General features: G+C 52.1%; 1 long non-coding RNA gene across 2 annotated transcripts; it reads right to left on the bottom strand.

Moving 5' to 3' along the window:
* Window positions 1-9302: 9302 nt before the first annotated feature.
* Window positions 9303-10442, bottom strand: LOC146805319 (uncharacterized). Of its 2 annotated transcripts, none has more exons than XR_014967450.1 (4): window positions 10344-10442; window positions 10140-10225; window positions 9700-9914; window positions 9303-9506 (listed from the first exon to the last, which is right to left on the bottom strand). It is a non-coding gene; the product is annotated as an uncharacterized LOC146805319 (long non-coding RNA). The 2 variants fall into 2 exon arrangements; XR_014967449.1 differs by having other exon boundaries at window positions 9860-9914.
* Between the last annotated feature and the right edge of the window lie 1246 nt (window positions 10443-11688).

Here is an 11688-nt window from a genome sequence, read left to right as displayed (position 1 = left end):
GGGAACCGACTGCAGCTTTGATAAATGTATATTTCATTCTGTACTTAGCGGCCGGCCCTGGTGGTTGTAGGCCCGTGCTTGTAATCGAATTATTGTTCAATAAAAACTTTTAAAAACAAAAAAAAGGGGGGGCGTGGCCAAGATGGCGGGGTGAGCGGACGCTTCCTCCCGTAGCTCCTCCGGCCCGGCCAAGCTAAAGCCCTTTTCTTATGCTTCTCTCCCCCTGCTGAGGCTCAGCGCGGGAGAGGAGCGTGGCGGAACATCAGGGGCATGCACCGGTGCTGTTTTTGTCCGGATCGCCCCGGGGGAACCCCCCCAACAGTTCGCCCGAGATCAAGGGACGACGGCGGCGAGCCCGAGGGGCGGAGCGTATTGAAGAGCTGTCCGGGCGCCTCGGTTGGGCCTGGTGCTGAAAGTTGCGGTTTGGAGGGGATCTGGCCCGCCGCTTGACGGTGACTGAAGGAGCCTGGCAGGAAGGGGCCCAACGGTGTGGACGGCTTAGGACGGGTGCCCCGGCACTCGGGCTGGTGATGGCGACACCTTGCACTGCGGAAGCCCTGACCCCTAGCCGAGGTACGGCGGACTCTCTGATGGGGTCGGACCATCTGGCCCCCTGTGCGTGACAATCGGGAGCCGGGGGTGGTACCTATTTTACTGCGGGGTGCCTCGGGGCCCCAGAGGTGTCGCCGGGCCTAGTCGTTTTGGCTTGCTCCGACCGGCCGCCATTTTGTCCCCGAAGGAGCAGTGGTGGCGGTGTCCGCTGAAGTCCTGGCTGCTGGCGGCGGGCGACCTCCCGCTATTGCTGGGCTGCCTACCGGAGGGATGAGCTGTTGGGACCCCTCCGCTGCGGCCTCCTTGGTTGTCTCCCGCTAGCTCTTGCGGCTGCCGGTGACCGGACTAGGCCGCCATTTTGTCACCTGTGACGCAGCGACCTCACTTGTGGGGGATACCCGGGCCGAGTGCTAGCCGGCGGCTGAGCTTCCCTGGGGCACTTGGACCAGTACCCGACTGCGGAGCTGGCGATGTCTGGAAAAGGAGGCCCGAAGAAAGGGGACCGTACTCTACCGGACATGCTTGGCAGGGCCCAGCACTTGCGGGACAGGGCACAGCCCTCACCGGGGCCCTCCCGGGCTCCGGCAGATGTGACTGGAGGGGAGCCACCCGTCACGAGGGCCTTTATGGAGGAACTGTTTAGCTCCCTCAGGGAGGACTTTCAGACACTGAAGCGGGAGGTGGCCAGCGAGGTCCGAGAAGTGCGCAGAGAGGTGGAGGGCCTAGGTGAGCGTGTGGAAGCGGCGGAGACGGAGGGCCAACAGCGAGCGGAGGAGATAGTCCATCTCCAGCAGGACGTTCTTCGCCTCCGGGAACAGTGTGTGGAGCTCCAGGCCCACTCTGAGGACCTTGAGAACAGATCTCGGAGGAACAACATCCGAGTGCGGGGCGTGCCGACTGCGGATGAGGGGTCCGATCTGGGGGGCTACCTGCGGGCCCTGTTCCGAGAGATCCTGGGGGAGGCTACGGACTTTCCCATCAGCATCGACAGGGCGCATAGGGTTGGCCGTCAGCGCCAGCCATCGGCACCCCCGCCGGACATTCTGGCCTTCCTGCCCGACTTTTCACTAAAGGAGCGTATTATGGCTGAAGCCCGCAGGAAACAGCCCCTGACCTTTCGGGATCGGCCAGTGGCGCTTTACCAGGATCTCTCCGCCATCACTCTGCAGAAACGCAGGTCCTTTAGGATTGCCATTGACTTTTTGCGCGAGCATGAGACGCCGTACTCTTGGGGTCACCCCTTCCGCCTGATTTTTCGGTGGAACGGAGTATTACACCAGCTACGCTCCTTGCAAGACGTTTGTGGTGTCCTGGGGCTCACGGCAGCGGAGGAGGAGGGAGCTACGCCGTCGTGGAGGTCCTCGGAGGGACGGAATCGGCGGAGGTCAACGAGGCGGCGCTCAGCGACCAGTGCAGGGCGCCCGGACTCCCCTACCATTAGGGCGGACAGGGCTGACGCCCTGAGGGCGGCGGCCGGGGACTCAACCGGCTCCTCTAGCGTGGCCTTGACGGCCTAACACGCACTCCGGGGGGAGATGTCTTTAGCTTCTTAACATGCTTGGCACGGGGCGGGGGGGTTGGGGGGAGCGGGGGGAGGTGAGTGGCCGGACGTCCACTTTGCTCTTTTCTACGGACTTGCCCTTTGGGGCTTGACTGAGACTATGGGGTGTTTGAGTTTGGGGATGGCTAGTTGCCGAGGGTGGGTTTTGGGTGGGGGAGGGGGTTGTTTTGGGGTTGGGAAGGTCCCGTCCGATGTTGTCTATGCCCGTTTTGTTTTGGCTTGTCCCGCGCTGCGGCCCCGCGCGCCCCGCCCGCTGATTCCCTACCCATTGCATGGCGCTCCCGATCCCTGTGAGGAATGCCGGGCCTAAAGGTAGTGACCCTTAATGTTCAGGGTCTGAATAACCCGGTGAAGCGCAGAGCGATCCTGTCGTTGCTGGAGGGGACGCAGGCGGACATTTGCCTTTTGCAGGAGACACACTTATTGCCCCGAGACTGCCATAGGATGCGATCAGCTAAGTTCCCCACCCAGTTCTTTTCCTCGGCAGCGAACAAGACAGCGGGGGTGGCCATTCTCCTAGCGAGCTCCTTTCGGGGGGAGGTGTTGCATAAGTGTGCTGAACAGAAGGGGAGGCTCCTTGCGTATCGCATGCGCCTGGGAGGCATAGCATTTACAGTTGGCTCCGTTTATAGCCCAAACGAGCATCAGGAGCGCTTCCTAGATTCCGCGCTGGTGGATGTCACTGCTTCCCCAGACCGACACATTATCTTGGGCGGAGACCTCAACATTGTCTTTGACTCTGGGATGGACAGATCGGCCCAGCGCTTCCCGCAGACGGGGGAGCTGTCCCAGGATGGGAAGGCCCGGATTGCGGAAATGGACTTGCATGATCTCTGGCGCTCCCTGCACCCCACGGATAGGGACTACTCTTTCTTCTCGCACGCACACCGCACCTACTCACGGCTGGACTACCTCCTGGTGAGTGGACCGATGCGTGCCGCTGCCACGGCGGCGGACATCGGGGTCCTGTCCCTGTCTGACCACTCTCCAGTCACCGGCGTTTTCCGGTGGCCGGCGGCCTCCCCCTCTCGGGGGGCGTGGCGCCTCCGGGACACACTTCTACACAAAAAAATCGGTGGTACAACGCGTCGGGGAGGTCATACGGGACTATCTCACTCACAACAGCAACACTGACACTTCGCAGGCGACACAATGGGCGGCACTGAAGGCCGTCTTACGGGGGGAATTCATCTCTATCTCTGCAGCCGAGAATAAGGAGCGGCAACTGAAGAGGGATGAGTTGACAGCTCAAGTCCGGGAGCTTGAGCAGGTCCACCGCCGTACGGGAGCGCCGAGGGTATGGAGGCAGTTGCAGGCAGCGAGGAAGCTCCTCTCGGCTCTGGATCTTGATAGGGCGGAGTACGCCGCCTTACGCTTGAAACATGCCTACTACACTGGGGGGGACAGATGTGGCAAGCTCCTAGCACACCGGCTCCGGGTCGCGCAACAGCGCAGCGTGGTGAAAGAACTGGTGGGTGCGGACGGGGGGGTTGTCTCCGGGGACGCGGAGGTAGCGGAGACTTTCCGCGGCTTCTACGAGGCGCTATATGCTGAGGAGCCCTCCCCGCCACGGGATGCCGATAGCTATCTGGAGTCGGTGACCCTCCCGGTACTGGACCCGGCTCAGGCTGACCACCTGGAGCGGGACATCCATGTGGAGGAGGTGATTTCGGCTATCGCGCGGCTGAAACATGGCAAGGCCCCGGGCCCGGACGGGTACACGTCGCTCTTCTACAAGACTTTTTGCACGACCGTGGCCCCTGTCCTTACGCGGCTGTTTAACTCCTTCTCCGAACCGGGAGCCATCCCTCCGGATCTCCTGAGGGCGACGGTCGCGGTAATCCCGAAGCCTGGGAAGGATCGGGCCCTCTGCGGCTCGTACCGGCCCATCTCGCTCCTAAATGTCGACCTCAAGTTGTACACGGGGATTCTCGCATCCAGGCTGGGTCCACACCTCCCCGATTTGGTGGAGGCGGACCAGGCTGGTTTTGTGCCCGGTAGACAGACGGTTGACAACACCAAGAGAGTGGTGCATGTTCTGGAGAAGGCCTCAAGGATCGCGGGGGAGCGGATGTTGTTGTCCGTTGATGCGGAGAAGGCCTTCGACAGAGTTCACTGGCCGTATCTTGAGCGGGTCCTCACAAAACTGGGAATCGGCGATAAGTTCCGCACCATGGTATTTAATTGCTATAAGCATCCTTCAGCGTCGGTGCGGGTAAACGGGTGTAGCTCTGGTGGCTTCGCCATCGAGCGCGGCACGCGGCAGGGCTGCCCTCTCTCGCCGCTCCTGTTTGCCCTCTACATGGAGCCGTTTGCTCAGAGGATCCGTAATAATCCGGATGCTGTCGGGGTCCGGATGGGCCGGTACGTCCACACCGTGAGTCTCTACGCGGATGATGTCCTGCTGACTCTGGATGACCCTAGGAGGTCGCTACCTGCTTGCCTCCGAGAGTTGGACGCCTTTGCGGGGGTGGCCGGCTTCAAAATGAATATGAGCAAGTCGATGGCATTAGACGTGTCCCTGGCTGCGGACACCAGGAGGGATCTTCAACGGCTCTTCCCCATGCAGTGGTCCTCGTCCACGGTGCCGTATCTGGGGATTTTGCTGGCGCCTACATTATCGGAGATGGTTACGGCCAATTATGCCTCCCTCAGCAGGAAGATCAAGGACGAGCTTGGCCGATGGAACAAAGGCCTGCTGTCCTGGCTGGGGAGAATCGCGGCAGTCAAAATGACGGTGCTGCCCCAGATACTATATCTTTTCCGAGCCCTTCCGCTCCAGCCCCCGGTGGGCTGGATCCGACAAATGCAGGCTGACATCTCCCGCTTTGTCTGGCAGGGCCGCAGGCCACGCATGAAGAGGGTCCTCTCCACGCTCGCTCCGGAAGCGGGGGGCCTCGGCATTCCGGACCTCCGCAAGTACTTTCAGGCGGCACAGCTTCGCTATCTGGTGGAGTGGAGCAGGTGGGAGTCCGACAAACATTGGCTTTTTCAAGACCAGGCAGTGGCGGGCCGCACCTTACAAGAGGTCCCATTCTTGCGCCGCACGCACCGCCCCCCTAATCTTTACGCCTCCTTTGTTACGCGGGTCCCCCTGCGTGTGTGGGACGCGGTCTGCGAAACCCGGGGCCTCACCACCTTCCCCTCGCCGCTCTCGCCCATTGCGGGCAACCCGGACTTCTCCCCGGGGATGGAGCCGGGGGTTTTCTCCCACTGGGTACGGGCGGGCTGCAGGGCACTCTTCCAGATCTATGGTCCGGAGGGCGTGGTTCCTTTTCAGCAACTCCGCCAGGAGTTCGGCCTGACGGAGCTGGACAGACTGCGCTACATGCAAGTTCGGCATTGGGCCCTCCAGCCTCAGGTGCGTGCCACCGCTGCCCGTCCAATTACACCGTACGAGCGGTGGTTGGCTACTCGGACCTCCGACGCTAAACTGATCACTGATCTGTATAAACACCTACAACCCCCGCCGTTTCACTACTACAACCCGGGGAGGGAGCGTTGGCACAGGGAATTGGGTAGGACACTCAGCCACAAGGAATGGGACCAAATTGCGTATCGGGCTCGGCACTCTGCATACCACACGGGCCTTACGGAGACATTCACTAAGGTGTCCACATACTGGTACTACACCCCGGAGAGACTGTATGAAATGCATAAACACACTGACAAGGGGTGCTGGCGGAGCTGCGGGCAGGAAGGTACCCTTACACACATTCTATGGGATTGCCCAGTGCTGACCGCCTACTGGAAAGAAGTCTTGGACGAGGTGGATGAGCACTTTGGGATAGAGCTGCCGCGTCTCCCGGCGTATGTCCTGCTGGGCCTCCCCAATGCCCTAATGTACCCACTGAAGTCCCGCAGGGGTAGGCAGATTGCAATAGCGCTGGGGTCTGCGGTTCAGAACATTCTGGTCCACTGGCGCACATCCACCGTCCCCTCCATCACCGGTTGGTTGCATAGGCTCTGGCACGTGCTGGGGATGGAGAAGCTGTCGCTTACGGTTGCGGGGGAGGTAGACCAATTTGAAGAGCTATGGCAACCCTTTCTAGCGCTGCTGTCCACTGAATTCCGGGAGCTCACCTGCCCGAGGTACCTTAGGCTTCTCAGGCTGAGGCCGCCGGTGACCCCGGCGGACTAGCTTACATGTGAGATGGGGACCCCCGGGGAGGGGGGGGGAGTGCGGGGCTCCTGGCTAGGGCTGCTTTGATGCGGGACCATAGGACGGGGGGGAGGGGGGAGGGTTGTTGTTTTGTTAATGGGAGGATGGGGGATGGGGGGGGGGGATGGTGTTCTGTTGAGGTGTTGATGGGGGGGGATGCTCTTGCTCAGCTTTGGGGTCTCGGATACGCGCGTGGGATTCCACAGCTTGCAATTCTAGCGTTCAGTCACTGTGTTCTTCCCTCTGAGCCACCGCGCCACCTATTGCCAACCCTCTGGAGATACATCCCCTCTTCTTTGACTGTATTCCATGTATCCTGCCTCCTATCCCCCTCCCCCATGGTTTGTTTTGTTTCAATAAAAAGTTTTAAACATAAAAACAAAAAAAAAAAAAAACAAAAAAAATGTGTGCAGAGGGCAAAGTTAACATACATTACCGTAAATCAAGTTGTGTGTCAAGTATTACGTGACTATAGGAATACACCTCATGGGTCAACAGGAAAGACTCCTGCAGAGCTAATGTTTGGCTAATCTAGACAGACACGCTTGCCAAAAATGCCTTTAAGACCTCCTAAAGAACAAACACAAATTACAAAGAGATGAGAAAATGAAAGAAAAAATGAAGAAGAATGCAGAACAAAAAAAGTATGTTCGCAGAGGAAATTATGAAATAGGGGATCTGGTGTTGTAAGGCAAAATCAAACAAGAAAGTCTATGAGTAGATTTCACCCATCTCCTTTGAAAGTGACTAAGATGAAAGGTTCAGCTGTCATTGCTCAGAAAGAAAATAAAGTGATAGTAAGAAATAAAGCACATTTTAAAAAGCTTGTAAGCCCCTCAAATGAAACCTACAGAGAAGGGGATGGTATCAGTGATTGTGCTCCTCTTAGAAGAACAGAATGGATACAAAAGAAACCTCAAAGACTGATTGAACAATATTAACAGTTATTTCTCTTTTCTATTTTTATTATTTATCATCTGTTATCTGTAGTTTTCTTTTGTTTGTTCAGTAGGGGGAAGATGTAGTGATGTCATGCATAAGAACTATGGTTGTGTAGTCATGACCACGTAGAATCTACAGGGATTCTTTTTTAGTCAGTTGCTGGAGACTGGGAGACTGGAAGCAAGTGGACTGCTCTGTGTCCATGTAATAAATGTCTCAAAACAAGATTAAGGCTTCACATCATTACACTTAAGTTACTACATGAGGGACATGGCGGTATGTCTGGGATGAAAAGGAAAGCATGGGAAAACCTCTGGGGTCCAGGTATGGATAGAGAGGTGAAGATGTGTGTACATAGTTGTGTTGATTGTATGTGCAGAGACAAATCCCACCGAGCAGAAGAATCTTCCATCATGTTGACAAAGTTACCTGATAGACCATGGCAGAAGGTAGCTACAGATAATTGTGGGCCTTTCTCAGCCATAGCAATAGCAAGTCAGTATGCAGTTATATAAATAGATTATTATTCTAAATTGCCGGAAGTGGCTTTCACAAGAGAAATCAAAGCATCCAACATCATAGAATATTGTGACAAAATTTTCTGCAGGGAGGAGTGTACTGAAATCTTAATCATAGACAAGAGACCCCAATTCACTGCAAAGTAATTCAAGAGGTATTTAGGAAGGATGGAAGTGTTGCACCACACCACAGCTGTGTATCATCCCAGGGAAAATGGTCTCATTGAGAGATTCAACCGTGTGTTGAAGGAATGTATACAGTTGTGTAAGCAAAGTGATGGTGAACGTAGAGAGGTAGTCAAAGAGATGTTGTGGAGTTACCGCAGCATGCTCCATTCTGTCACACTGGAAACTCCTTTTGAGCTTTTGAAGGGAAGGCAGGAGGGTACTAGAGTCTCACCAGAGTGGATTTGCAAATCTGACATATGAAGTGTGAACAAGAAGGATTTGGAGTGTAGAGTCAAGAAGAATCAAGAGAAGTATGTGAAGAGACACAATGACAAATTGTAGAAGAAAATGAACAGGTTTGTGGTTGGAAATTGGGTGAGGACAAGTATAATGGGCACTCAGAAGGTGGGTTTGTCTAAATGGTCCGAGCCCAAGTGTATCAGAAGAGTAATGGGTAATAAAGCGTAGGTGGACAATGGAAAGAGATGGAACATCCGCAGGATCACATTATGCAATGACCTTGAGCACAACACATGGTTAAAGAAATCAAGTGGAGGTGCAGTTAATGACCAGTCTAGATCCACTGCCACTAGAAGCGATGATAAACATGTCAAGGCAAAACCTAAGTAGCAAGAGGATGCTCATAGTTGTGTAGGTGGTTTTGTGTTGGTGTCATTCCTTTTGTTCGAGGCTATATCTTAAACTCTGAATCTTAGGTTATGGCACATAGTCATTAGAATACTTATCCTAGCAATATGCATAGTGAAGTTTCACCTTGTTACCAGTCTACGTTATTATAGCAATAAGAATTGTTTTTATTCAATATTAAATAATGACGATTTGTGTTTTGGGGAAAGGGGAGATGTGTGTTAGCAACTGGGTTTCTGCCGCCACTGGATTCTAGAATGGAGATTCCGGTGGAGTCAGTTGCTGAGGAAAGAGGACATGTGCAGGGGTTGTTGCTACCATCTTAGTAAACCCTTCAACCACCACAATTGTGTCCAGGTGTCTTAAAATCACCCACATAAGTAGCCCTACAAGCATATCTCAGACCTGTCACTGCAGTGTCCGTATGGGCAGGTTTCAACTGCTATTTCGATCTGGCAAGTTCATCCACTTATGAAAAAGTAGGGGTGTATGGTGCACACCAAAGTTTTAGACAACAATTTTTACGTAATAATTCTGAGTTTCAAAAAACTAAAGAACGAGGGTGTGCTGCGCAGTGATCTGTAGGCTGCCCGTCCCACATAAAGGTACATGTGAAAAAAATCAAGCACAGTGCTTGCTTGAGTCACTGCATGCACTACAAACTGAATATGTACAAAGTTTAAGATACATTTTTCACAGTCTTTTCAAAAGAAATCCAAAGTTATTAAAAAAATACTCATACCACAGAAAGTTCAAACAAATGACATCTTTGTTGAAAAGTATTCAATGCGGTAATCAGAACACATTACAATGGTTGCAAAAATCATGCATTGTACATTTGTATCAATAATCCATGTTCCATGTTCTTCAATGCAAATATAATACTGTAGAAATGCAGATCAAAGGTGTGCAGCCCAAAGCATTTCGGGACCAGTCGTCCCTTCTTCGGGGGCCACTGAATTAAACAAAAAAAGGTAAATAACCACATGTTGTTATGATGCACTGTACAATAAAAGTCACAAAGCTACTGAAATCAGATGACACACACAGCTGTATACATTGACCAAAAGTAAAGAAATAACATGCAATGCACGATGAAAAGGAGACACGCATGCCGCAAGGTAGGTAATGTATGTAAAGAGACCAACCTGGCCAGTTTCCATCACCTGTGCGATGAAAGACGTGTTCAACGAGTGACAAAATGCCCAAATGAGAACCTAGGTGCCGGTGAATCTAAATACTAACACAAGAGTGCACTATTATCTCAGTGTAGAATGACATAAACCAAATCCTGGAGAAACCGCTTACTCAAATGCACTGCTTGGACCTTGCTGAATGAGACACTGAAGAAACTGAAGAAATTCTGTGGAAATGAGAATAAACAGCCTGTGTAAACTGCAGAGCATATAGAAAGACCACACCCTACACCCTCGGTGTGAAAAATACATTGATTGATGGACAAAATCTGAAACTGAGTGAAACCGAAAAGGACACAATGTTAGTGCTGTCAGCAAAATACGGTGACATCGAGGGCAACTATAATCGTGATGCTGTTAAACTATACAGGAAGAAAACTGAAACCACTCACCAGGGACGAAAACGTCAAGAATCCTATGCAATTCGCCACAATGTTAAATTGCAGTACCAGGCTGCAAAGAGCCGCATGTACGGGAACTAAATGAAACAAAAGGAAGGTAAAAGAAGGAACACAGTGAGTGCTATCGATAACACTGTTAATGAATCTTAACTTGCTGTTATGAAAGACAGCAGGGAAGAGAATGAGAACACTCACCCAAAACGAAGCATCAAACGTCCTGTATGCTCTGCCGAGATTTAACGTTGTGTTGTCAAGCAGCGAAAAGCTGGGTGAGTTTAAATAACGGGATTCCCGCGCTGCCTGGGAACCACGTAACGTGGTTACGAAGGCAATAACTATTGGTAGTCTTCTATGGTGGCCATCTTAGCGTGGTGCTGGAAGAACCCGAACCACCGTAATGTATAAAGTGAAGTAAAGAAACTGCGTGATGACTGTGTTCCCGCGAACATAAAAGAATAAACTTGCTGACATAGACGCATGAAACAGAACTGTTGGATAAGTTACGGCGTTCTTAGGTGATAACCATAAACCGCAGTGCTAGACAATTATAATCCAACCCAATATGTAAATCACAAAACGGAATACCTGATTAATGAAAGAACGGTGTTCCCGCGGTGACTAGAGGACATGAATAAAGGTGTGCTAACTGTCTGCTGCTACATGAGCAGTACATCGGCCATCTTGTGTAAAAGGTCCAAACACGTAATGAAATAGTGTGTGTAAGCAACAAGATAGTGACATCACTCGGGATCAACCATACATAGTCAACAATTAAAAATTTGCGAACATTCGTGACAAGAATTTTCAATTCTATTAAGGACTACGGAGGCGAGGATTATGCTTCTCAATCTTTACTAGAAGCTCACAGCAGCCAATGAAAAAACAGAGATAAAACCATGTGACAACCATAGAGTCTCTTCTATATAAGGTCCCTGTCAGCACATAGAGTCCTCTTTCTTTGTAACAGTAGTTAAGTCCATGCACGACCTGCTCTCGAGGATCACCGATAGCCAGGGCCTTCTCCAACCAACGAACTGCAAGCCCAACGGGGCCGAACTTCTCCCTGGATCCCGATCCAGGCAAACTCGCGTGTGAGCGGAAAAATGAACTGTAGTCATCCAATCACCGATAAACCATAAACCAGTTTACTTGCTGTCAGTACCTGAAAGAAAGGAAAGGAAACACCCCGTAAAAGCTGTTCCAGATTGCCCGGTAAAGCAACATTACAGCATGAGAAAAAAGGGGGGGAAAAACAGTACACCGAGAAATGCAAAGCCATAGCATAAGCAACATCACATGATGAAATATAAGCATCATAACATACCATGTGCAAAGCATGATGAATTAAAAGCATTACATCAAACAATGTGTATCTCTGGGTGGGATAATCCTTGCCTCCGTAGTCCTTAATAGAATTGAAAATTCTTGTCACGAATGTTCGCAAATTTTTAATTCTATGTCAGGACCGGAGGCTCCGATTATGCTTGTTCAAAGCTGATCCACCACCATTGACGCAATATTCACAATAGGTTTATAGTAG

This window comes from Triturus cristatus, chromosome 8 (assembly GCF_964204655.1).
Source record: "Triturus cristatus chromosome 8, aTriCri1.1, whole genome shotgun sequence".
NCBI classification, from domain to species: domain Eukaryota; kingdom Metazoa; phylum Chordata; class Amphibia; order Caudata; family Salamandridae; genus Triturus; species Triturus cristatus.
This window is presented reverse-complemented; position numbering and strand designations above follow the sequence as displayed.